The 27,609-nt window shown below is 43.2% G+C and overlaps 3 non-coding genes across 3 annotated transcripts; all 3 read left to right on the top strand.

Moving 5' to 3' along the window:
• The first annotated feature begins 11,038 nt into the window (after window positions 1–11,038).
• Window positions 11,039–11,120, top strand: trnas-aga. Its single transcript has one exon. It is a non-coding gene; the product is annotated as a tRNA-Ser (tRNA).
• Window positions 11,121–13,093: 1,973 nt separating this feature from the next.
• trnas-aga lies at window positions 13,094–13,175 on the top strand. The gene has a single exon. It is a non-coding gene; the product is annotated as a tRNA-Ser (tRNA).
• A 14,068-nt stretch (window positions 13,176–27,243) lies between these two features.
• Window positions 27,244–27,315, top strand: trnae-cuc. The gene has a single exon. It is a non-coding gene; the product is annotated as a tRNA-Glu (tRNA).
• Window positions 27,316–27,609: the final 294 nt, after the last annotated feature.

Raw genomic sequence — 27,609 nt, 5'->3', positions numbered from 1 at the left:
TTTTCACCAATGTTCTCTTTATAATACTATGATAATGGTATATCAGTGGAGGCTGCTGAGGGGAGGACGGCTCATAATAATGTCTGGAATGGAATCAAACTATGTGTTTGATACCATTCCACTGATTCCGCTTCCAGCCATTACCACGAGCTCCTCCTCCGAAATGTATTTTACCTTTATTTAACTACGCAAGTCAGTTAAGAACAAATTCTTATTTTCAGTGACGGCCTAGGAACAGTGGGTTAACTGTCAGTTCAGGGGCAGAACGACAGATTTGTACCTTGTCAGCTCGGGGATTTGAACTTGCAACCTTCCGGTTACTAGTCCAACGCTTTAACCACTAGGAGGTGCCACCAATCTCCTGTGTTTTCTGTTTAAACAATAAGTAAGGATTGAGCCTTGGGGTACTCCCTTGTTGACAGGCAGTGGCTGAGACAAAAAAAAACAGATTGCATACCAGAGAGAATACTATAGACATCAAGAAAGCCAGTCAATTGATTATTGACAAGTTTTCCAACACTTTTGATAAACGGGGAAAAATAGAAATAGGCCTATAACAGTTAGGATCAGCTTGATCTCCCCCTTTGGCGATATACCACAATCCCCCGAGGTGCCTTATTGCTATTTTTATTTATTTATTATTTAACTAGGCAAATCAGTTAAGAACAAATTCGTATTTTCAATGAAGGCCTACACCTGCCAAACACGGATGACGCAGGGCCAATTGTGCGCTGCCCTCTGGGCCTATCAATCACTGCCGGTTGTGATGATACAGCCTGGAAAAAATGGTTACCAACGTAATTTGAGTTTTGCTAAAACATAATATCAGTCAGTGTCTGATATATTTGTAATTTTATGTTGGCTATTACCGGTTTCTGTCGTCAATAGCATCAGCAGTTGTCGTGGCCGAGTGGTTAAGGCGATGGACTAGAAATCCATTGGGATCTTCCCGCGCAAGTTCGAATCCTGCCGACAACGTGATATTTTTCTCCTGTGATTGGTAATGCCCAGGCGTTTACATTGTATCATAGATAGCCAGTATCTGTATCACTACACATAAATCGCTAGCTACACGGTATCAATCTTTACCTACTTGAAATTAGGTTACGCCTGTCAATCAAGCACTCCTGTTCATGACAACAGTCAATAAGCAGCAGTACCCTGAAGCTATGGCGGACGATTTGGACGAATTGCTAGATGAGGTTGAAACAAAGTTCTGTCGCAATGTATATTTGACGCCACAACTTCAAGCTCCCTCAGATTTATCGACGGCTGGGAAATGTTTAACGCAAACTGGGAAAGAAAGAAAACACTGGTGCGTAGTAAAATGCAAGTGTCAACCGGCTAACGTTAACGATAGCTAACGTTAGTACGGGGGAATGGACTAACGTTAGCAAGCAAGGTTAGCAAACCAAGTTGTTGACCATGACTGACACAGTGGAAGCTTATGCAATGTAATTAACGACGATAGCTATGTAACGTTAGCTAATTAGTTGCAAACGCCAGCCTTCCTAAAATGCATTGTTATTTCATCAAGCATGTTAGCTAAATCACGTAGTTAGCTATGTAACGTTAGCTTGCTAAAACTGTTCCTCGCTTCACACCGTCAGCACCACTGACGATACACCCAGAAAAACGGACAGCGAAGATATAGATGCCCTTCTTGAGGACATACTTGACGATGATTTCGATTCCCTTGCGCTAAACGTGAGTAAATAACCTTAGCTACATCGCCTTGCAATGTTGAATGCAGTTTTTTGTTGTTGTTGCTAACAGCATCTACTGTCCAGTAGTAGTAGCTAGCTAAAGTTAGCTGTTTGGATATCACACGGATGTATTAGCTAGCTATAATGAGATAAATATGAGGCTATGTTTGATTGTTTTTAGCCTGTTTCCAATGGAAAGGTTGCTTTCATTTTTGTCCTTCTGACTCCAATGCATTAGCTAATGTTACATTGCAAAAGGGCCGGCCCGTAGGTGGTGAATGTAGGAAACAACATCTCCACCCCGCTGATCCTCAACACTGGGGCCCCACAAGGGTGCGTTCTCAGCCCTCTCCTGTACTCCCTGTTCACCCATGACTGCGTGGCCATGCACGCCTCCAACTCAATCATCAAGTTTGCAGACGACACTACAGTGGTAGGCTTGATTACCAACAGCGACGAGACGGCCTACAGGGAGGAGGTGAGGGCCCTCGGAGTGTGGTGTCAGGAAAATAACCTCACACTCAATGTCAACAAAACAAAGGAGATGATCGTGGACTTCAGGAAACAGCAGAGGGAGAAGCCCCCTATCCATATCGACGGGACAGTAGTGGAGAAGGTGGAAAGTTCCTCGGCGTACACATCACGGACAAACTGAAATGGTCCACCCACACAGACACACAGCGTGGTGAAGAAGGCGCAGCAGCGCCTTTTCAACCTCAGGAGGCTGAAGAAATTTGGCTTGTCACCAAAAACACTCACAAACTTTTACAACTGCACAATCGAGAGCATCCTGTCGGATAGTACAGATATTTCTGTACTAACAGTTTTCACCAATGTTCTCTTTATAATACTATGATAATGGTATATCAGTGGAGGCTGCTGAGGGGAGGACGGCTCATAATAATGTCTGGAATGGAGCAAATGGAATCAAACTATGTGTTTGATGCATTTGATACCATTCCACTGATTCCGCTTCCAGCCATTACCACGAGCTCCTCCTCCCAAATGTATTTTACCTTTATTTAACTACACAAGTCAGTTAAGAACAAATTCTTATTTTCAGTGACAGCCTAGGAACAGTGGGTTAACTGTCAGTTCAGGGGCAGAACAAAAGATTTGTACCTTGTCAGTTCGGGGATTTGAACTTGCAACCTTCCGGTTACTAGTCCAACGCTTTAACCACTAGGAGGTGCCACCAATCTCCTGTGTTTTCTGTTTAAACAATAAGTAAGGGTTGAGCCTTGGGGTACTCCCTTGGTGACAGGCAGTGGCTGAGACAAAAAAAAAACAGATTGCATACCAGAGAGAATACTATAGACATCAAGAAAGCCAGTCAATTGATTATTGACAAGTTTTCCAACACTTTTGATAAACGGGGAAAAATAGAAATAGGCCTATAACAGTTAGGATCAGCTTGATCTCCCCCTTTGGCGATATACCACAATCCCCCGAGGTGCCTTATTGCTATTTTTATTTATTTATTATTTAACTAGGCAAATCAGTTAAGAACAAATTCGTATTTTCAATGAAGGCCTACACCTGCCAAACACGGATGACGCAGGGCCAATTGTGCGCTGCCCTCTGGGCCTATCAATCACTGCCGGTTGTGATGATACAGCCTGGAAAAAATGGTTACCAACGTAATTTGAGTTTTGCTAAAACATAATATCAGTCAGTGTCTGATATATTTGTAATTTTATGTTGGCTATTACCGGTTTCTGTCTTCAATAGTATCAGCAGTTGTCGTGGCCGAGTGGTTAAGGCGATGGACTAGAAATCCATTGGGATCTTCCCGCGCAAGTTCGAATCCTGCCGACAACGTAATATTTTTCTCCTGTGATTGGTAATGCCCAGGCATTGTATCATAGATAGCCAGTATCTGTATCACTACACATAAATCGCTAGCTACACGGTATCAATCTTTACCTACTTGAAATTAGTTTACGCCTGTCAATCAAGCACTCCTGTTCATGACAACAGTCAATAAGCAGCAGTACCCTGAAGCTATGGCGGACGATTTGGACGAATTGCTAGATGAGGTTGAAACAAAGTTCTGTCGCAACGTATATTTGACGCCACAACTTCAAGCTCCCTCAGATTTATCGACGGCTGGGAAATGTTTAACGCAAACTGGGAAAGAAAGAAAACACTGGTGCGTAGTAAAATGCAAGTGTCAACCGGCTAACGTTAACGATAGCTAACGTTAGTACGGGGGAATGGACTAACGTTAGCAAGCAAGGTTAGCAAACCAAGTTGTTGACCATGACTGACACAGTGGAAGCTTATGCAATGTAATTAACGACGATAGCTATGTAACGTTAGCTATTTAGTTGCAAACGCCAGCCTTCCTAAAATGCATTGTTATTTCATCAAGCATGTTAGCTAAATCACGTAGTTAGCTATGTAACGTTAGCTTGCTAAAACTGTTCCTCGCTTCACACCGTCAGCACCACTGACGATACACCCAGAAAAACGGACAGCGAAGATATAGATGCCCTTCTTGAGGACATACTTGACGATGATTTCGATTCCCTTGCGCTAAACGTGAGTAAATAACCTTAGCTACATCGCCTTGCAATGTTGAATGCAGTTTTTTGTTGTTGTTGCTAACAGCATCTACTGTCCAGTAGTAGTAGCTAGCTAAAGTTAGCTGTTTGGATATCACACGGATGTATTAGCTAGCTATAATGAGATAAATATGAGGCTATGTTTGATTGTTTTTAGCCTGTTTCCAATGGAAAGGTTGCTTTCATTTTTGTCCTTCTGACTCCAATGCATTAGCTAATGTTACATTGCAAAAGGGCCGGCCCGTAGGTGGTGAATGTAGGAAACAACATCTCCACCCCGCTGATCCTCAACACTGGGGCCCCACAAGGGTGCGTTCTCAGCCCTCTCCTGTACTCCCTGTTCACCCATGACTGCGTGGCCATGCACGCCTCCAACTCAATCATCAAGTTTGCAGACGACACTACAGTGGTAGGCTTGATTACCAACAGCGACGAGACAGCCTACAGGGAGGAGGTGAGGGCCCTCGGAGTGTGGTGTCAGGAAAATAACCTCACACTCAATGTCAACAAAACAAAGGAGATGATCGTGGACTTCAGGAAACAGCAGAGGGAGAAGCCCCCTATCCATATCGACGGGACAGTAGTGGAGAAGGTGGAAAGTTCCTCGGCGTACACATCACGGACAAACTGAAATGGTCCACCCACACAGACACACAGCGTGGTGAAGAAGGCGCAGCAGCGCCTTTTCAACCTCAGGAGGCTGAAGAAATTTGGCTTGTCACCAAAAACACTCACAAACTTTTACAACTGCACAATCGAGAGCATCCTGTCGGATAGTACAGATATTTCTGTACTAACAGTTTTCACCAATGTTCTCTTTATAATACTATGATAATGGTATATCAGTGGAGGCTGCTGAGGGGAGGACGGCTCATAATAATGTCTGGAATGGAGCAAATGGAATCAAACTATGTGTTTGATGCATTTGATACCATTCCACTGATTCCGCTTCCAGCCATTACCACGAGCTCCTCCTCCCAAATGTATTTTACCTTTATTTAACTACACAAGTCAGTTAAGAACAAATTCTTATTTTCAGTGACAGCCTAGGAACAGTGGGTTAACTGTCAGTTCAGGGGCAGAACAAAAGATTTGTACCTTGTCAGTTCGGGGATTTGAACTTGCAACCTTCCGGTTACTAGTCCAACGCTTTAACCACTAGGAGGTGCCACCAATCTCCTGTGTTTTCTGTTTAAACAATAAGTAAGGGTTGAGCCTTGGGGTACTCCCTTGGTGACAGGCAGTGGCTGAGACAAAAAAAAAACAGATTGCATACCAGAGAGAATACTATAGACATCAAGAAAGCCAGTCAATTGATTATTGACAAGTTTTCCAACACTTTTGATAAACGGGGAAAAATAGAAATAGGCCTATAACAGTTAGGATCAGCTTGATCTCCCCCTTTGGCGATATACCACAATCCCCCGAGGTGCCTTATTGCTATTTTTATTTATTTATTATTTAACTAGGCAAATCAGTTAAGAACAAATTCGTATTTTCAATGAAGGCCTACACCTGCCAAACACGGATGACGCAGGGCCAATTGTGCGCTGCCCTCTGGGCCTATCAATCACTGCCGGTTGTGATGATACAGCCTGGAAAAAATGGTTACCAACGTAATTTGAGTTTTGCTAAAACATAATATCAGTCAGTGTCTGATATATTTGTAATTTTATGTTGGCTATTACCGGTTTCTGTCTTCAATAGTATCAGCAGTTGTCGTGGCCGAGTGGTTAAGGCGATGGACTAGAAATCCATTGGGATCTTCCCGCGCAAGTTCGAATCCTGCCGACAACGTAATATTTTTCTCCTGTGATTGGTAATGCCCAGGCATTGTATCATAGATAGCCAGTATCTGTATCACTACACATAAATCGCTAGCTACACGGTATCAATCTTTACCTACTTGAAATTAGTTTACGCCTGTCAATCAAGCACTCCTGTTCATGACAACAGTCAATAAGCAGCAGTACCCTGAAGCTATGGCGGACGATTTGGACGAATTGCTAGATGAGGTTGAAACAAAGTTCTGTCGCAACGTATATTTGACGCCACAACTTCAAGCTCCCTCAGATTTATCGACGGCTGGGAAATGTTTAACGCAAACTGGGAAAGAAAGAAAACACTGGTGCGTAGTAAAATGCAAGTGTCAACCGGCTAACGTTAACGATAGCTAACGTTAGTACGGGGGAATGGACTAACGTTAGCAAGCAAGGTTAGCAAACCAAGTTGTTGACCATGACTGACACAGTGGAAGCTTATGCAATGTAATTAACGACGATAGCTATGTAACGTTAGCTATTTAGTTGCAAACGCCAGCCTTCCTAAAATGCATTGTTATTTCATCAAGCATGTTAGCTAAATCACGTAGTTAGCTATGTAACGTTAGCTTGCTAAAACTGTTCCTCGCTTCACACCGTCAGCACCACTGACGATACACCCAGAAAAACGGACAGCGAAGATATAGATGCCCTTCTTGAGGACATACTTGACGATGATTTCGATTCCCTTGCGCTAAACGTGAGTAAATAACCTTAGCTACATCGCCTTGCAATGTTGAATGCAGTTTTTTGTTGTTGTTGCTAACAGCATCTACTGTCCAGTAGTAGTAGCTAGCTAAAGTTAGCTGTTTGGATATCACACGGATGTATTAGCTAGCTATAATGAGATAAATATGAGGCTATGTTTGATTGTTTTTAGCCTGTTTCCAATGGAAAGGTTGCTTTCATTTTTGTCCTTCTGACTCCAATGCATTAGCTAATGTTACATTGCAAAAGGGCCGGCCCGTAGGTGGTGAATGTAGGAAACAACATCTCCACCCCGCTGATCCTCAACACTGGGGCCCCACAAGGGTGCGTTCTCAGCCCTCTCCTGTACTCCCTGTTCACCCATGACTGCGTGGCCATGCACGCCTCCAACTCAATCATCAAGTTTGCAGACGACACTACAGTGGTAGGCTTGATTACCAACAGCGACGAGACAGCCTACAGGGAGGAGGTGAGGGCCCTCGGAGTGTGGTGTCAGGAAAATAACCTCACACTCAATGTCAACAAAACAAAGGAGATGATCGTGGACTTCAGGAAACAGCAGAGGGAGAAGCCCCCTATCCATATCGACGGGACAGTAGTGGAGAAGGTGGAAAGTTCCTCGGCGTACACATCACGGACAAACTGAAATGGTCCACCCACACAGACACACAGCGTGGTGAAGAAGGCGCAGCAGCGCCTTTTCAACCTCAGGAGGCTGAAGAAATTTGGCTTGTCACCAAAAACACTCACAAACTTTTACAACTGCACAATCGAGAGCATCCTGTCGGATAGTACAGATATTTCTGTACTAACAGTTTTCACCAATGTTCTCTTTATAATACTATGATAATGGTATATCAGTGGAGGCTGCTGAGGGGAGGACGGCTCATAATAATGTCTGGAATGGAATCAAACTATGTGTTTGATACCATTCCACTGATTCCGCTTCCAGCCATTACCACGAGCTCCTCCTCCCAAATGTATTTTACCTTTATTTAACTACACAAGTCAGTTAAGAACAAATTCTTATTTTCAGTGACAGCCTAGGAACAGTGGGTTAACTGTCAGTTCAGGGGCAGAACAACAGATTTGTACCTTGTCAGCTCGGGGATTTGAACTTGCAACCTTCCGGTTACTAGTCCAACGCTTTAACCACTAGGAGGTGCCACCAATCTCCTGTGTTTTCTGTTTAAACAATAAGTAAGGATTGAGCCTTGGGGTACTCCCTTGTTGACAGGCAGTGGCTGAGACAAAAAAAAACAGATTGCATACCAGAGAGAATACTATAGACATCAAGAAAGCCAGTCAATTGATTATTGACAAGTTTTCCAACACTTTTGATAAACGGGGAAAAATAGAAATAGGCCTATAACAGTTAGGATCAGCTTGATCTCCCCCTTTGGCGATATACCACAATCCCCCGAGGTGCCTTATTGCTATTTTTATTTATTTATTATTTAACTAGGCAAATCAGTTAAGAACAAATTCGTATTTTCAATGAAGGCCTACACCTGCCAAACACGGATGACGCAGGGCCAATTGTGCGCTGCCCTCTGGGCCTATCAATCACTGCCGGTTGTGATGATACAGCCTGGAAAAAATGGTTACCAACGTAATTTGAGTTTTGCTAAAACATAATATCAGTCAGTGTCTGATATATTTGTAATTTTATGTTGGCTATTACCGGTTTCTGTCTTCAATAGTATCAGCAGTTGTCGTGGCAGAGTGGTTAAGGCGATGGACTAGAAATCCATTGGGATCTTCCCGCGCAAGTTTGAATCCTGCCGACAACGTGATATTTTTCTCCTGTGATTGGTAATGCCCAGGCATTGTATCATAGATAGCCAGTATCTGTATCACTACACATAAATCGCTAGCTACACGGTATCAATCTTTACCTACTTGAAATTAGTTTACGCCTGTCAATCAAGCACTCCTGTTCATGACAACAGTCAATAAGCAGCAGTACCCTGAAGCTATGGCGGACGATTTGGACGAATTGCTAGATGAGGTTGAAACAAAGTTCTGTCGCAACGTATATTTGACGCCACAACTTCAAGCTCCCTCAGATTTATCGACGGCTGGGAAATGTTTAACGCAAACTGGGAAGGTAAGAAAACACTGGTGCGTAGTAAAATGCAAGTGTCAACCGGCTAACGTTAACGATAGCTAACGTTAGTACGGGGGAATGGACTAACGTTAGCAAGCAAGGTTAGCAAACCAAGTTGTTGACCATGACTGACACAGTGGAAGCTAATGCAATGTAACTAACGACGATAGCTATGTAACGTTAGCTAATTAGTTGCAAACGCCAGCCTTCCTAAAATGCATTGTTATTTCATCAAGCATGTTAGCTAAATCACGTAGTTAGCTATGTAACGTTAGCTTGCTAAAACTGTTCCTCGCTTCACACCGTCAGCACCACTGACGATACACCCAGAAAAACGGACAGCGAAGATATAGATGCCCTTCTTGAGGACATACTTGACGATGATTTCGATTCCCTTGCGCTAAACGTGAGTAAATAACCTTCGCTACATCGCCTTGCAATGTTGAATGCAGTTTTTTGTTGTTGTTGCTAACAGCATCTACTGTCCAGTAGTAGTAGCTAGCTAAAGTTAGCTGTTTGGATATCACACGGATGTATTAGCTAGCTATAATGAGATAAATATGAGGCTATGTTTGATTGTTTTTAGCCTGTTTCCAATGGAAAGGTTGCTTTCATTTTTGTCCTTCTGACTCCAATGCATTAGCTAATGTTACATTGCAAAAGGGCCGGCCCGTAGGTGGTGAATGTAGGAAACAACATCTCCACCCCGCTGATCCTCAACACTGGGGCCCCACAAGGGTGCGTTCTCAGCCCTCTCCTGTACTCCCTGTTCACCCATGACTGCGTGGCCATGCACGCCTCCAACTCAAATCATCAAGTTTGCTGACGACACTACAGTGGTAGGCTTGATTACCAACAGCAACGAGACGGCCTACAGGGAGGAGGTGAGGGCCCTCGGAGTGTGGTGTCAGGAAAATAACCTCACACTCAATGTCAACAAAACAAAGGAGATGATCGTGGACTTCAGGAAACAGCAGAGGGAGAAGCCCCCTATCCATATCGACGGGACAGTAGTGGAGAAGGTGGAAAGTTCCTCGGCGTACACATCACGGACAAACTGAAATGGTCCACCCACACAGACACACAGCGTGGTGAAGAAGGCGCAGCAGCGCCTTTTCAACCTCAGGAGGCTGAAGAAATTTGGCTTGTCACCAAAAACACTCACAAACTTTTACAACTGCACAATCGAGAGCATCCTGTCGGATAGTACAGATCATTCTGTACTAACAGTTTTCACCAATGTTCTCTTTATGATACTATGATAATGTTATATCAGTGGAGGCTGCTGAGGGGAGGACGGCTCATAATAATGTCTGGAATGGAATCAAACTATGTGTTTGATACCATTCCACTGATTCCGCTTCCAGGCATTACCACGAGCTCCTCCTCCCAAATGTATTTTACCTTTATTTAACTACACAAGTCAGTTAAGAACAAATTCTTATTTTCAGTGACAGCCTAGGAACAGTGGGTTAACTGTCAGTTCAGGGGCAGAACGAAAGATTTGTACCTTGTCATCTCGGGGATTTGAACTTGCAACCTTCCGGTTACTAGTCCAACGCTTTAACCACTAGGAGGTGCCACCAATCTCCTGTATTTTCTGTTTAAACAATAAGTAAGGGTTGAGCCTTGGGGTACTCCCTTGGTGACAGGCAGTGGCTGAGACAAAAAAAAAACAGATTGCATACCAGAGAGAATACTATAGACATCAAGAAAGCCAGTCAATTGATTATTGACAAGTTTTCCAACACTTTTGATAAACGGGGAAAAATAGAAATAGGCCTATAACAGTTAGGATCAGCTTGATCTCCCCCTTTGGCGATATACCACAATCCCCCGAGGTGCCTTATTGCTATTTTTATTTATTTATTATTTAACTAGGCAAATCAGTTAAGAACAAATTCGTATTTTCAATGAAGGCCTACACCTGCCAAACACGGATGACGCAGGGCCAATTGTGCGCTGCCCTCTGGGCCTATCAATCACTGCCGGTTGTGATGATACAGCCTGGAAAAAATGGTTACCAACGTAATTTGAGTTTTGCTAAAACATAATATCAGTCAGTGTCTGATATATTTGTAATTTTATGTTGGCTATTACCGGTTTCTGTCTTCAATAGCATCAGCAGTTGTCGTGGCCGAGTGGTGAAGGCGATGGACTAGAAATCCATTGGGATCTTCCCGCGCAGGTTCGAATCCTGCCGACAACGTGATATTTTTCTCCTGTGATTGGTAATGCCCAGGCGTTTACATTGTATCGGCCTTCCTAAAAATGCATTGTTATTTCATCAAGCATGTTAGCTAAATCACGTAGTTAGCTATGTAACGTTAGCTTGCTAAAACTGTTCCTCGCTTCACACCGTCAGCACCACTGACAATATACCCAGAAAAACGGACAGCGAAGATATAGATGCCCTTCTTGAGGACATACTTGACGATGATTTCGATTCCCTTGCGCTAAACGTGAGTAAATAACCTTAGCTACATCGCCTTGCAATGTTGAATGCAGTTTTTTGTTGTTGTTGCTAACAGCATCTACTGTCCAGTAGTAGTAGCTAGCTAAAGTTAGCTGTTTGGATATCACACGGATGTATTAGCTAGCTATAATGAGATAAATATGAGGCTATGTTTGATTGTTTTTAGCCTGTTTCCAATGGAAAGGTTGCTTTCATTTTTGTCCTTCTGACTCCAATGCATTAGCTAACGTTACATTGCAAAAGGGCCGGCCCGTAGGTGGTGAATGTAGGAAACAACATCTCCACCCCGCTGATCCTCAACACTGGGGCCCCACAAGGGTGCGTTCTCAGCCCTCTCCTGTACTCCCTGTTCACCCATGACTGCGTGGCCATGCACGCCTCCAACTCAAATCATCAAGTTTGCAGACGACACTACAGTGGTAGGCTTGATTACCAACAGCGACGACACGGCCTACAGGGAGGAGGTGAGGGCCCTCGGAGTGTGGTGTCAGGAAAATAACCTCACACTCAATGTCAACAAAACAAAGGAGATGATCGTGGACTTCAGGAAACAGCAGAGGGAGAAGCCCCCTATCCATATCGACGGGACAGTAGTGGAGAAGGTGGAAAGTTCCTCGGCGTACACATCACGGACAAACTGAAATGGTCCACCCACACAGACACACAGCGTGGTGAAGAAGGCGCAGGAGCGCCTTTTCAACCTCAGGAGGCTGAAGAAATTTGGCTTGTCACCAAAAACACTCACAAACTTTTACAACTGCACAATCGAGAGCATCCTGTCGGATAGTACAGATCATTCTGTACTAACAGTTTTCACCAATGTTCTCTTTATAATACTATGATAATGTTATATCAGTGGAGGCTGCTGAGGGGAGGACGGCTCATAATAATGTCTGGAATGGAATCAAACTATGTGTTTGATACCATTCCACTGATTCCGCTTCCAGCCATTACCACGAGCTCCTCCTCCCAAATGTATTTTACCTTTATTTAACTACACAAGTCAGTTAAGAACAAATTCTTATTTTCAGTGACAGCCTAGGAACAGTGGGTTAACTGTCAGTTCAGGGGCAGAACAACAGATTTGTACCTTGTCAGCTCGGGGATTTGAACTTGCAACCTTCCGGTTACTAGTCCAACGCTTTAACCACTAGGAGGTGCCACCAATCTCCTGTGTTTTCTGTTTAAACAATAAGTAAGGATTGAGCCTTGGGGTACTCCCTTGTTGACAGGCAGTGGCTGAGACAAAAAAAAACAGATTGCATACCAGAGAGAATACTATAGACATCAAGAAAGCCAGTCAATTGATTATTGACAAGTTTTCCAACACTTTTGATAAACGGGGAAAAATAGAAATAGGCCTATAACAGTTAGGATCAGCTTGATCTCCCCCTTTGGCGATATATCACAATCCCCCGAGGTGCCTTATTGCTATTTTTATTTATTTATTATTTAACTAGGCAAATCAGTTAAGAACAAATTCATATTTTCAATGAAGGCCTACACCTGCCAAACACGGATGACGCAGGGCCAATTGTGCGCTGCCCTCTGGGCCTATCAATCACTGCCGGTTGTGATGATACAGCCTGGAAAAAATGGTTACCAACGTAATTTGAGTTTTGCTAAAACATAATATCAGTCAGTGTCTGATATATTTGTAATTTTATGTTGGCTATTACCGGTTTCTGTCTTCAATAGCATCAGCAGTTGTCGTGGCCGAGTGGTGAAGGCGATGGACTAGAAATCCATTGGGATCTTCCCGCGCAGGTTCGAATCCTGCCGACAACGTGATATTTTTCTCCTGTGATTGGTAATGCCCAGGCGTTTACATTGTATCGGCCTTCCTAAAATGCATTGTTATTTCATTAAGCATGTTAGCTAAATCACGTAGTTAGCTATGTAACGTTAGCTTGCTAAAACTGTTCCTCGCTTCACACCGTCAGCACCACTGACAATATACCCAGAAAAACGGACAGCGAAGATATAGATGCCCTTCTTGAGGACATACTTGACGATGATTTCGATTCCCTTGCGCTAAACGTGAGTAAATAACCTTAGCTACATCGCCTTGCAATGTTGAATGCAGTTTTTTGTTGTTGTTGCTAACAGCATCTACTGTCCAGTAGTAGTAGCTAGCTAAAGTTAGCTGTTTGGATATCACACGGATGTATTAGCTAGCTATAATGAGATAAATATGAGGCTATGTTTGATTGTTTTTAGCCTGTTTCCAATGGAAAGGTTGCTTTCATTTTTGTCCTTCTGACTCCAATGCATTAGCTAACGTTACATTGCAAAAGGGCCGGCCCGTAGGTGGTGAATGTAGGAAACAACATCTCCACCCCGCTGATCCTCAACACTGGGGCCCCACAAGGGTGCGTTCTCAGCCCTCTCCTGTACTCCCTGTTCACCCATGACTGCGTGGCCATGCACGCCTCCAACTCAAATCATCAAGTTTGCAGACGACACTACAGTGGTAGGCTTGATTACCAACAGCGACGAGACGGCCTACAGGGAGGAGGTGAGGGCCCTCGGAGTGTGGTGTCAGGAAAATAACCTCACACTCAATGTCAACAAAACAAAGGAGATGATCGTGGACTTCAGGAAACAGCAGAGGGAGAAGCCCCCTATCCATATCGACGGGACAGTAGTGGAGAAGGTGGAAAGTTCCTCGGCGTACACATCACGGATAAACTGAAATGGTCCACCCACACAGACACACAGCGTGGTGAAGAAGGCGCAGCAGCGCCTTTTCAACCTCAGGAGGCTGAAGAAATTTGGCTTGTCACCAAAAACACTCACAAACTTTTACAACTGCACAATCGAGAGCATCCTGTCGGATAGTACAGATCATTCTGTACTAACAGTTTTCACCAATGTTCTCTTTATAATACTATGATAATGTTATATCAGTGGAGGCTGCTGAGGGGAGGACGGCTCATAATAATGTCTGGAATGGAATCAAACTATGTGTTTGATACCATTCCACTGATTCCGCTTCCAGCCATTACCACGAGCTCCTCCTCCCAAATGTATTTTACCTTTATTTAACTACGCAAGTCAGTTAAGAACAAATTCTTATTTTCAGTGACGGCCTAGGAACAGTGGGTTAACTGTCAGTTCAGGGGCAGAACAACAGATTTGTACCTTGTCAGCTCGGGGATTTGAACTTGCAACCTTCCGGTTACTAGTCCAACGCTTTAACCACTAGGAGGTGCCACCAATCTCCTGTGTTTTCTGTTTAAACAATAAGTAAGGATTGAGCCTTGGGGTACTCCCTTGTTGACAGGCAGTGGCTGAGACAAAAAAAACAGATTGCATACCAGAGAGAATACTATAGACATCAAGAAAGCCAGTCAATTGATTATTGACAAGTTTTCCAACACTTTTGATAAACGGGGAAAAATAGAAATAGGCCTATAACAGTTAGGATCAGCTTGATCTCCCCCTTTGGCGATATACCACAATCCCCCGAGGTGCCTTATTGCTATTTTTATGTATTTATTATTTAACTAGGCAAATCAGTTAAGAACAAATTCGTATTTTCAATGAAGGCCTACACCTGCCAAACACGGATGACGCAGGGCCAATTGTGCGCTGCCCTCTGGGCCTATCAATCACTGCCGGTTGTGATGATACAGCCTGGAAAAAATGGTTACCAACGTAATTTGAGTTTTGCTAAAACATAATATCAGTCAGTGTCTGATATATTTGTAATTTTATGTTGGCTATTACCGGTTTCTGTCTTCAATAGCATCAGCAGTTGTCGTGGCCGATTGGTTAAGGCGATGGACTAGAAATCCATTGGGATCTTCCCGCGCAGGTTCGAATCCTGCCGACAACGTGATATTTTTCTCCTGTGATTGGTAATGCCCAGGCATTGTATCATAGATAGCCAGTATCTGTATCACTACACATAAATCGCTAGCTACACGGTATCAATCTTTACCTACTTGAAATTAGTTTACGCCTGTCAATCAAGCACTCCTGTTCATGACAACAGTCAATAAGCAGCAGTACCCTGAAGCTATGGCGGACGATTTGGACGAATTGCTAGATGAGGTTGAAACAAAGTTCTGTCGCAACGTATATTTGACGCCACAACTTCAAGCTCCCTCAGATTTATCGACGGCTGGGAAATGTTTAACGCAAACTGGGAAAGTAAGAAAACACTGGTGCGTAGTAAAATGCAAGTGTCAACCGGCTAACGTTAACGATAGCTAACGTTAGTACGGGGGAATGGACTAACGTTAGCAAGCAAGGTTAGCAAACCAAGTTGTTGACCATGACTGACACAGTGGAAGCTTATGCAATGTAACTAACGACGATAGCTATGTAACGTTAGCTAATTAGTTGCAAACGCCAGCCTTCCTAAAATGCATTGTTATTTCATCAAGCATGTTAGCTAAATCACGTAGTTAGCTATGTAACGTTAGCTTGCTAAAACTGTTCCTCGCTTCACACCGTCAGCACCACTGACGATATACCCAGAAAAACGGACAGCGAAGATATAGATGCCCTTCTTGAGGACATACTTGACGATGATTTCGATTCCCTTGCGCTAAACGTGAGTAAATAACCTTAGCTACATCGCCTTGCAATGTTGAATGCAGTTTTTTGTTGTTGTTGCTAACAGCATCTACTGTCCAGTAGTAGTAGCTAGCTAAAGTTAGCTGTTTGGATATCACACGGATGTATTAGCTAGCTATAATGAGATAAATATGAGGCTATGTTTGATTGTTTTTAGCCTGTTTCCAATGGAAAGGTTGCTTTCATTTTTGTCCTTCTGACTCCAATGCATTAGCTAACGTTACATTGCAAAAGGGCCGGCCCGTAGGTGGTGAATGTAGGAAACAACATCTCCACCCCGCTGATCCTCAACACTGGGGCCCCACAAGGGTGCGTTCTCAGCCCTCTCATGTACTCCCTGTTCACCCATGACTGCGTGGCCATGCACGCCTCCAACTCAATCATCAAGTTTGCAGACGACACTACAGTGGTAGGCTTGATTACCAACAGCGACGAGATGGCCTACAGGGAGGAGGTGAGGGCCCTCGGAGTGTGGTGTCAGGAAGTGTGGTGTCAGGAAAATAACCTCACACTCAATGTCAACAAAACAAAGGAGATGATCGTGGACTTCAGGAAACAGCAGAGGGAGAAGCCCCCGATCCATATTGACGGGACAGTAGTGGAGAAGGTGGAAAGTTCCTCAGCGTACACATCACGGACAAACTGAAATGGTCCACCCACACAGACACACAGCGTGGTGAAGAAGGCGCAGCAGCGCCTTTTCAACCTCAGGAGGCTGAAGAAATTTGGCTTGTCACCAAAAACACTCACAAACTTTTACAACTGCACAATCAAGAGCATCCTGTCGGATAGTACAGATATTTCTGTACTAACAGTTTTCACCAATGTTCTCTTTATAATACTATGATAATGTTATATCAGTGGAGGCTGCTGAGGGGAGGACGGCTCATAATAATGTCTGGAATGGAATCAAACTATGTGTTTGATGCATTTGATACCATTCCACTGATTCCGCTTCCAGCCATTACCACGAGCTCCTCCTCCCAAATGTATTTTACCTTTATTTAACTACGCAAGTCAGTTAAGAACAAATTCTTATTTTCAGTGACGGCCTAGGAACAGTGGGTTAACTGTCAGTTCAGGGGCAGAATGACAGATTTGTACCTTGTCAGCTCGGGGATTTGAACTTGCAACCTTCCGGTTACTAGTCCAACGCTTTAACCACTAGGAGGTGCAACCAATCTCCTGTGTTTTCTGTTTAAACAATAAGTAAGGATTGAGCCTTGGGGTACTCCCTTGGTGACAGGCAGTGGCTGAGACAAAACAAAACAGATTGCATACCAGAGAGAATACTATAGACATCAAGAAAGCCAGTCAATTGATTATTGACAAGTTTTCCAACACTTTTGATAAACGGGGAAAAATAGAAATAGGCCTATAACAGTTAGGATCAGCTTGATCTCCCCCTTTGGCGATATACCACAATCCCCCGAGGTGCCTTATTGCTATTTTTATTAATTTATTATTTAACTAGGCAAATCAGTTAAGAACAAATTCGTATTTTCAATGAAGGCCTACACCTGCCAAACACGGATGACGCAGGGCCAATTGTGCGCTGCCCTCTGGGCCTATCAATCACTGCCGGTTGTGATACAGCCTGGAAAAAATGGTTACCAACGTAATTTGAGTTTTGCTAAAACATAATATCAGTCAGTGTCTGATATATTTGTAATTTTATGTTGGCTATTACCGGTTTCTGTCTTCAATAGTATCAGCAGTTGTCGTGGCCGAGTGGTTAAGGCGATGGACTAGAAATCCATTGGGATCTGTCATATATACATACAGTGCCTTGCGAAAGTATTCGGCCCCCTTGAACTTTGCGACCTTTTGCCACATTTCAGGCTTCAAACATAAAGATATAAAACTGTATTTTTTTGTGAAGAATCAACAAGTAGGACACAATCATGAAGTGGAACGACATTTATTGGATATTTCAAACTTTTTTAACAAATCAAAAACTGAAAAATTGGGCGTGCAAAATTATTCAGCCCCTTTACTTTCAGTGCAGCAAACTCTCTCCAGAAGTTCAGTGAGGATCTCTGAATGATCCAATGTTGACCTAAATGACTAATGATGATAAATACAATCCACCTGTGTGTAATCAAGTCTCCGTATAAATGCACCTGCACTGTGATAGTCTCAGAGGTCCGTTAAAAGCGCAGAGAGCATCATGAAGAACAAGGAACACACCAGGCAGGTCCGAGATACTGTTGTGAAGAAGTTTAAAGCCGGATTTGGATACAAAAAGATTTCCCAAGCTTTAAACATCCCAAGGAGCACTGTGCAAGCGATAATATTGAAATGGAAGGAGTATCAGACCACTGCAAATCTACCAAGACCTGGCCGTCCCTCTAAACTTTCAGCTCATACAAGGAGAAGACTGATCAGAGATGCAGCCAAGAGGCCCATGATCACTCTGGATGAACTGCAGAGATCTACAGCTGAGGTGGGAGACTCTGTCCATAGGACAACAATCAGTCGTATATTGCACAAATCTGGCCTTTTTGGAAGAGTGGCAAGAAGAAAGCCATTTCTTAAAGATATCCATAAAAAGTGTCGTTTAAAGTTTGCCACAAGCTACCTGGGAGACACACCAAACATGTGGAAGAAGGTGCTCTGGTCAGATGAAACCAAAATTGAACTTTTTGGCAACAATGCAAAACATTATTATGTTTGGCTTAAAAGCAACACAGCTCATCACCCTGACCACATCATCCCCACTGTCAAACATGGTGGTGGCAGCATCATGGTTTGGGCCTGCTTTTCTTCAGCAGGGACAGGGAAGATGGTTAAAATTGATGGGAAGATGGATGGAGCCAAATACAGGACCATTCTGGAAGAAAACCTGATGGAGTCTGCAAAAGACCTGAGACTGGGATGGAGATTTGTCTTCCAACAAGACAATGATCCAAAACATAAAGCAAAATCTACAATGGAATGGTTCCGTGCACGTTAAACTGCAGGACAAGATATCTTTTGACTCAATAAACTGCCTTTTTGTTACAACTGAAATCCACTCTGTCCAGCGTCCATGATTTGGTCTCACTCTCCTGTAATTCAATCATCAACAGATCTTCCCGCGCAGGTTCGAATCCTGCCGACAACGTGATATTTTTCTCCTGTGATTGGTAATGCCCAGGCGTTTACATTGTATCATAGATAGCCAGTATCTGTATCACTACACATAAATCGCTAGCTACACGGTATCAATCTTTACCTACTTGAAATTAGGTTATGCCTGTCAATCAAGCACTCCTGTTCATGACAACAGTCAATAAGCAGCAGTACCCTGAAGCTATGGCGGACGATTTGGACGAATTGCTAGATGAGGTTGAAACAAAGTTCTGTCGCAATGTATATTTGACGCCACAACTTCAAGCTCCCTCAGATTTATCGACGGCTGGGAAATGTTTAACGCAAACTGGGAAAGAAAGAAAACACTGGTGCGTAGTAAAATGCAAGTGTCAACCGGCTAACGTTAACGATAGCTAACGTTAGTACGGGGGAATGGACTAACGTTAGCAAGTGTTATATAAATATTCATACACATAGCTCATATATTATACAGCGCCAAGCCAAACCGCCTGACTCAAGTCATCGTACGTACCCTTGATAAAACAGGAACTAGCTCACACAGCCAGCAATAAAACTACCCCCTAACACTATCCCCTCAGCTTGGTTGTCTCCCGACCCCAGGAAACAAAGACATTCCATCGCAAGAACACATACACCCAGCCATAAGACTGCCCCCCTCTGCTCTCCTGTATCAGATTTCCAGACACACAAATATCTCCTTGTATAAACACACATCTCATCCCCCTCTACTGGTCGGGACTTTTGCTGTGCACCAATGGGGCCCGCTCTGGCTAGAGCAAGGCCCGCCTCCAACCCTTTGTGACCAGTCAGAAGACCAAAACGACAAGACTCCACCTACTTTATTCTATGTATAAAAATGAATGTAACCGTTGTATAAGGCCTCTTTTTCACCTGACTCCTTGCCGAGTTATATGAACTAGATCCGTGCACGTAAAACTGCGGGACAAGATATCTTTGACTCATTAAAACTGTCTTTTGTTACAACTGAAATCCACTCTGTCCAGCGTCCGTGATTTGGTCTCAACTCTCCAGTATTTAAACACTAACACAAGCAAGGTTAGCAAACCAAGTTGTTGACCATGACTGACACAGTGGAAGCTTATGCAATGTAACTAACAACGATAGCTATGTAACGTTAGCTAATTAGTTGCAAACGCTTAGTTGCGCTAAACGTGAGTAAATAACCTTAGCTACATCGCCTTGCAATGTTGAATGCAGTTTTTTGTTGTTGTTGCTAACAGCATCTACTGTCCAGTAGTAGTAGCTAGCTAAAGTTAGCTGTCTGGATATCACACAGATGTATTAGCTAGCTATAATGTAACGGCTGTTGATAGCAGGAGGTACAAGTGTCTCCTGGCAGCACCTGTAGGAAAGCAGAACCAGGAGGGGCAGGTTCACCTCAGAGTGACAGGTGAGTGTGTTATATTCTCATTGTGTGCTTGTTTTGGTATGTAAACAAACTGTATACTGCATGTGGATGTTTTAAATTGGACCCCCAGAGAGTTCCTCTGTGCTGATATATACTATTTTAAAGTTTCCAGTGGTGCTCAAGGATTTGTGTATTATTTTTTCATTTGCAGGTTGCTATGTTTGATTGTGTTTAGCCTGTTTCCAATGGAAAGGTTGCTATCATCTTTGTCCTTCTGACTCCAATGCATTAGCTAACGTTACATTGCAAAAGGGCTGGCCCGTAGGTGGTGAGGGTAGGAAACAACATCTCCACCCCGCTGATCCTCAACACTGGGGCCCCACAAGGGTGCGTTCTCAGCCCTCTCCTGTACTCCCTGTTCACCCATGACTGCGTGGCCATGCACGCCTCCAACTCAATCATCAAGTTTGCAGACGACACTACAGTGGTAGGCTTGATTACCAGCAACGACGAGACGGCCTACAGGGAGGGAGGAGGTGAGGGCCCTCGGAGTGTGGTGTCAGGAAAATAACCTCACACTCAATGTCAACAAAACAAAGGAGATGATCGTGGACTTCAGGAAACAGAAGAGGGAGAAGCCCCCTATCCACATCGACGGGACAGTAGTGGAGAAGGTGGAAAGTTCCTCGGCGTACACATCACGGACAAACTGAAATGGTCCACCCACACAGACAGCGTGGCGAAGAAGGCGCAGCAGCGCCTTTTCAACCTCAGGAGGCTGAAGAAATTTGGCTTGTCACCAAAAACACTCACAAACGTTTACAGCTGCACAATCGAGAGCATCCTGTCGGGCTGTATCACCGCCTGGTACGGCAACAGCTCCGCCCACAACCGTAAGGCTCTCCAGAGGGTAGTGAGGTCTGCACAACGCATCACCGGGGGCAAACTACCTGCCCACCAGGACACCTACACCACCCGATGTCACAGGAAGGCCAAAAAGATCATCAAGGACAACAACCACCCGAGCCATTGTCTGTTCATCCCGCTATCATCCAGAAGGCGAGGTCAGTACAGGTAAATCAAAGAGAGACTCAAAAACTGCTTCTATCTCAAGGCCAACAGACTGTTAAACAGCCATCACTAACATTGAATGGCTGCTGCCAACATAATGACTCATCTCTAGCCACTTTAAAGAATGCCACTTTATATAATGTTTATATACCCTACATTACTCATCTCATATGTATATGCTGTACTCTATACCATCTACTGCATCTTGCCTATGCTGTTCGGCCGTATGTATAAGGTTGTTGTTGTGAAATTGTAAGATTACTTGTTAGATATTACTGCATGGTCGGGAAACTAGAAGCACAAGCATTTCGCTACACTCGCATTAACATCTGCTAACCATGTGTATGTGACAAATAAAATTTGAGTTGATTTGTTGACCAAATTCGACACTCTCATTGACCTCTATACCAACACTCTTTGCTTGGTGGGCAAGACAACGAAAAACCGCCACCTGCTGGAGGGAAACACATTTCCCGCCGATTTGGCCCTTTCTCTTCCTCAACAGATAGCCCAGTATACTTTCACTTTGACGGCTACTTTGACTTTTATATTCTAGTAGGATATATCCACGCCTTGAATTAGACAACGAAATATAGAAAACGCTGAACAAAAATTGCGTACCCTAGGAAATCAGTCAATTGAGATAAATTCATTAGGCCCTAATCTATGGATTTCACATGACTGGGAATACAGTCACGCATTTGTTGGTCACAGATACCTTTAAAAAAGGTAGGGGCGTGGATCAGAAAACCAGTCAGTGTCTGGTGTGACCACCATTTTCCTCATGCAGCATGACACATCTCCTTTGCATAGAGTTGATCAGACTGTTGATTGTGGCCTGTGGAATGTACCGCTCCTCTTCAATGGCTGTGTGAAGTTGCTGGATAGTGTTGGGAACTGGAACACTCTGTTGTAAACGTTGTTCCAGAGCACCCCAAACATGCTCAATGGGTGACATGTCTGTGAGTATGCAGGCCAAGAAAGAAATGGGACGTTTTCAGCTTCCAGGAATTGTGTACAGCTCCTTGAGACATGGGACTGTGCATTATAATGCTGAATCATGGGGTGATTGCGCAGGATGAATGGCTCGACGATGGGTCTCAGGATCTCGTGTACAATACCTTTGAGCTAATATTTTATGAGATGCAGTAGAAAATGCAGTAGAAAATCTGAGGTGCTGATACTCAGTTCTGGTGAGCTCCTGCCCAAGTTAAGCACTGCTTGATACTCAATACATTTGGATAAATTCAACTTCTCACTTGTCCAGGTTAATTTACAATCATGAATTTTAGATATGCAAATAATAAACCAGATTGCCTGACAGTGAAGCTGTTGCCATTTATCACTATTCTGGTTAAATAACTATTGTTGTTTCATGAGCCATGTTACTTTCTGTTAAGTTCGAAGTGTCGACATGAGCTGTATAACTGGTCCCTGGTGGTCTAGTGGTTAGGATTCGGCGCTCTCACCGCCGCGGCCCGGGTTCGAAAACATACTGTTTTCCTTTGCTCTGAACAGATATTTCTGTACTTTAACAGTTTGCACCAATGTTCTCTTTATAATGCTATGATAATTTTATATCACTGTAGACTGCTGAGGGGAGGACGGCTCATAATAATGTCTGGAATGGCATCAAACTATGTGTTTGATGCATTTGATACCATTCCACTGATTCTGCTTCCAGCCATTACCACGAGCTCATCCTCCCAAATGAAGGTGCCACCAACCTCCTGTGTTTTCTGTTTAAACTAGAGGTCGACCGATTATGATTTTTCAACGCCAATACCGATACCGATTATTGGAGGACCAAAAAAGCTGATACCTATTAATCGGCCAATTTTGTACAATTTATTTGTAATAATGACAATTACAAGAATATTGAATGAACACATATTTTAACTTAATATAATACATCAATAAAATCAATGTAGCCTCAAATAAATAATGAAACATGTTCAATTTGGTTTAAATAATGCAAAAACAAAGTGTTGGAGAAGAAAGTAAAAGTGCAATATTTGCCATGTAAGAAAGCTAACGTTTCAGTTCCTTGCTCAGAACATGAGAACATATGAAAGCTGGTGGTTCCTTTTAACATGAGTCTTCAATATTCCCAGGTAAGAAGTTTTAGGTTGTAGTTATTATAGGAATTATAGGACTATTTCTCTCTATACCATTTGTATTTCATTAACCTTTGACTATTGGATGTTCTTATAGGCACTTTAGTATAGCCAGTGTGACAGTATAGCTTTCGTCCATCTCCTCGCTGGGCTCGAACCAGGAACACAACGACAACAGCCACCCTCGAAGCAGCGTTACCCATGCAGAGCAAGGGAAACAACCACTCCAAGGCTCAGAGCGAGCTGGTGACATTTGAAACGCTATTAGCGCGCGCTAACTAGCTAGCCATTTCACTTCAGTTACACAAGCCTCATCTCGGGAGTTGATAGGCTTGAAGTCATAAACAGGCAATGCTTGATGCACAAGGAAGGGCTGCTGTCAAAACGCGCGAAAGTGCTGTTTGAATGAATGTTTACGCGCCTGCTTCTGCCTACCACCGCTCAGTCAGATACTTGTATGCTCAGTCAGATTATACGCAACGCATGACACGCTAGATAATATCTAGTAATATCATCAACCATGTGTAGTTAACTAGTGATTATGATTGATTGATTGTTTTTTTATAAGATAAGTTTAATGCTGGCTAGCAACTTACCTTGGCTTACTGCATTCGTGTAACAGGCAGTCTCCTTGTGGAGTGCAACAAGAGGCAGGTCATTATTGCGTTGGACTAGTTAACTGTAAGGTTGCAAGATTGGATCCCCGAGCTGACAAGGTGAAAATCTGTCTTTCTGCAACTGGGTCCTGTACTTCCTGACGGGCCGCCCCCAGGTGGTGAGGGTAGGAAACAACATCTCCACCCCGCTGATCCTCAACACTGGGACCCCACAAAGGTGCGTTCTCTGCCCTCTCCTGTACTCCCTGTTCATTAACATTGCTAACCATGTGTATGTGACAAATAAAATTTGATTTGATTTGTTGACCAAATTCGACACTCTCATTGACCTCTATACCAACACTCTTTGCTTGGTGGGCAAAACAACGAAAAAATTCCACCTGCTGGAGGGAAACACATTTCCCGCCGATTTGGCCCTTTCTCTTCCTCAACAGATAGCCCAGTATACTTTCACTTTGACTGCTACTTTTACTTTTATATTCTAGTAGGATATATCTACGCCTTGAATTAGACAACAAAATATAGAAAACGCTTTGGTACTGACCAAAATATGCGTACCCTAGTCTTTCTCCATGCCTTTGCACTAGGTGAGTTCAAATTTCATTTTAGGGATAACAAGGCTTTATGTCCTCCCTTACAAAAAAAGATTGCAGTTTTGAAACTGCAGTAACTTCAGTCGACTGTGGTATTTTGGACGCAGTAATTGCAAAATTGCAGTTATACTGCACTCTAACTGCAGTTACATTGCAAATTTACTGCAGTAAAAAAAAGTGTTATTTTGGATGCAGTATTGCAGCATACTGCAGTTATACTGCACTCTGACAGCCATCTTTTTTTCGTAAGGGCTGCCCATCAAGGTAGCGTTTCGACGTTTGCCTTCCATTTTTCCAGTTTGCGTACACAGCAGGATTATGAAGGATGCTGAAAATACAAGGTCAATATGCGGCAAGGATTCGGTTCTGAGATGTAAAGAAAATTCTTTACCTGGGGCCAAGTACCGGTCAGTGAGGTGGTACAAGGTAAACTACTTTGCGTTGCTCTTTTCCAGGGCAGTAGTGTGGCTTGCTAACGCTGCCTAAAGCCCTGGATCAGAGTCCTCAGGGCTGGTATAGTGCCGAAAATCTCCCCGTCAGAATTCTCCCCCCACCTTCGCGTTCTTCATTGCTGCGACTTGCTTGCTTTTCTGCTCTTCACCCCGTCAGTTTAGCCTACATTTCACCCGTACCTAAATCCGCTACTGGTTTATATTGGTCTTTTAATAAATCTCTTTGCCAAAATTCGTCATCTCTCCCATGTCTTATTCGACTAGTACTTTTTAAAGTGTAAGGATAAGGATAATAATTCATCCATAGTTGTTCTGAAATGTTTATTGCTTGCCAACATTTTACTCCTTCTATGTTTAATATAACGCATATACATTAATTATTAATTTTGGTTGCCTATCCTGGCGTGAAGTTTGTTCTGTAGAAAGTATTTGACTCTGATGTGTGCCACAGAAAGTATTTGACTCTAGTAACAAAATTAAGTAAATTAGAAGGGGGAGAATTCTGACTGGGGAGAGATTTTCGGCACAACATTTGTTCGCTCATTATAGGCAGGATTAGGCGGATTGATGAGGGCGACATTTTCAGAGCTAAACTGACCAAGACGCACCTCCAACAACACATAAAACCTCACAGAATTATGAGACACCACATTAAAATAGAGACACCAAACCATCTTTCACATGTTCAGGCTATCCTAACTTCCAATTCTTGAAAACTTTAAACAACTATAACTATAGACATTTGCATAAATTAGCACTAAATCACTCACCGACAGTAACTCTTGAACCATTCATGCTAGATACACCAAACCAACTTTCACAGGTTTAGGCTATCCTGACTTCAAATTATTAGAAGTGGTTAACAACTATAACTATATAAATTAGCATAAAGTCAAACTAGAGACACCAAACCAATCAAAACATTTTTACAGCTACCTACTTTTTCAACTATAACCAGTCATTATCATTACTACTGCAGTCAGTACCACTACACTAACTTATTTCAAAACCATAGTTTAAAACAAGTTAGCAAGCACACCACATTTTCTTCAGGAAATGTACATTTCCAGTATTGTAGATTGCCTTTGTCTAGCCACTTAATCATATCAATCTTCATCCACTCTTTCTTCCATCTAAAGATAGCAGAACTCATAACTTTTATGAATCCCAGACAATTTAACCTCAGGTTTTTCTCCTGCTGTCTGAGTTAATTTTAGCAATTGAACCATGGAATTTGATTTGACTACTAGACTATCTGCCTTTTGCTGTTTTTCTGGAGATCTTTGGCTGCTCACACATAAGTGGCTCATTCTAGTGATTTACGATCTGTGATGTCCTCATTGTAATCATCATTATTGAAACAACAGCACTGGCTCCAGACCAGCTGTTAGGGGCATAAAGTAACCTCACACCCTCTTCTTGCAGCTGGTTGAGGAGCCCTCTAATAAGGAGTCCGGACTATTGATGAAGAGGCTATCACCTAACAGCACCACGCAATGGTACGCAGGCCTGGAGCGTAAAGTGGAACTTTTGGCTGATCATTCTTTTGATATCTTCCTGCTCAATGTAACAGCTGTTGATAGTGGGAGGTACAAGTGTCTCCTGGCAGCACCTGTAGGAGAGCAGAACCAGGAGGGGCAGGTTCACCTCAGTGTTCTATTCTCATTCTGTGCTTGTTTTGGTATGTAAACAAACTGTATACTGCATGTGGATGTTTTAAATTGGACCCCCAGAGAGTTCCTCTGTGCTGATATATACTCTTTTAAAGTTTCCAGTGGTGCTCAAGGATTTGTGTATTATTGTTTCATTTGCAGGTTGCCTTTACAATAAGTCCACAGACCAATCAGAAAGCAGCAGAAAGCAGTCCTAGTTCTTTCCATTGTGGGGCTTGTGGCAGCATTGCTAAGCTTTGTTACTTTTAAGTTCCAAGCGTCGACATGAGCTATACAACTGGTCCCTGGTGGTCTAGTGGTTAGGATTCGGCGCTCTCACCGCCGCGGCCCGGGTTCGATTCCCGGTCAGGGAACATACTTTTTTTCTTTGCTCTGAACAGATATTTCTGTACTAACAGTTTTCACCAATGTTCTCTTTATAATACTATGATAATGTTATATCAGTGTAGGCTGCTGAGGGGAGGACGGCTGATAATAATGTCTGGAATGGCATCAAACTATGTGTTTGATAACATTCCACTGATTCCGCTTCCAGCCATTATCACGAGCACCTCCTCCCAAATTTATTTTATTTTACTAGGCAAGTTAGTTAAGAACAAATTCTTATTTTCAGTGACGGCCTAGGAACAGTGGGTTAACTGTCAGTT

This window comes from Oncorhynchus mykiss, chromosome 2 (genome assembly GCF_013265735.2).
Source record: "Oncorhynchus mykiss isolate Arlee chromosome 2, USDA_OmykA_1.1, whole genome shotgun sequence".
Taxonomy (NCBI): domain Eukaryota; kingdom Metazoa; phylum Chordata; class Actinopteri; order Salmoniformes; family Salmonidae; genus Oncorhynchus; species Oncorhynchus mykiss.
This window is presented reverse-complemented; position numbering and strand designations above follow the sequence as displayed.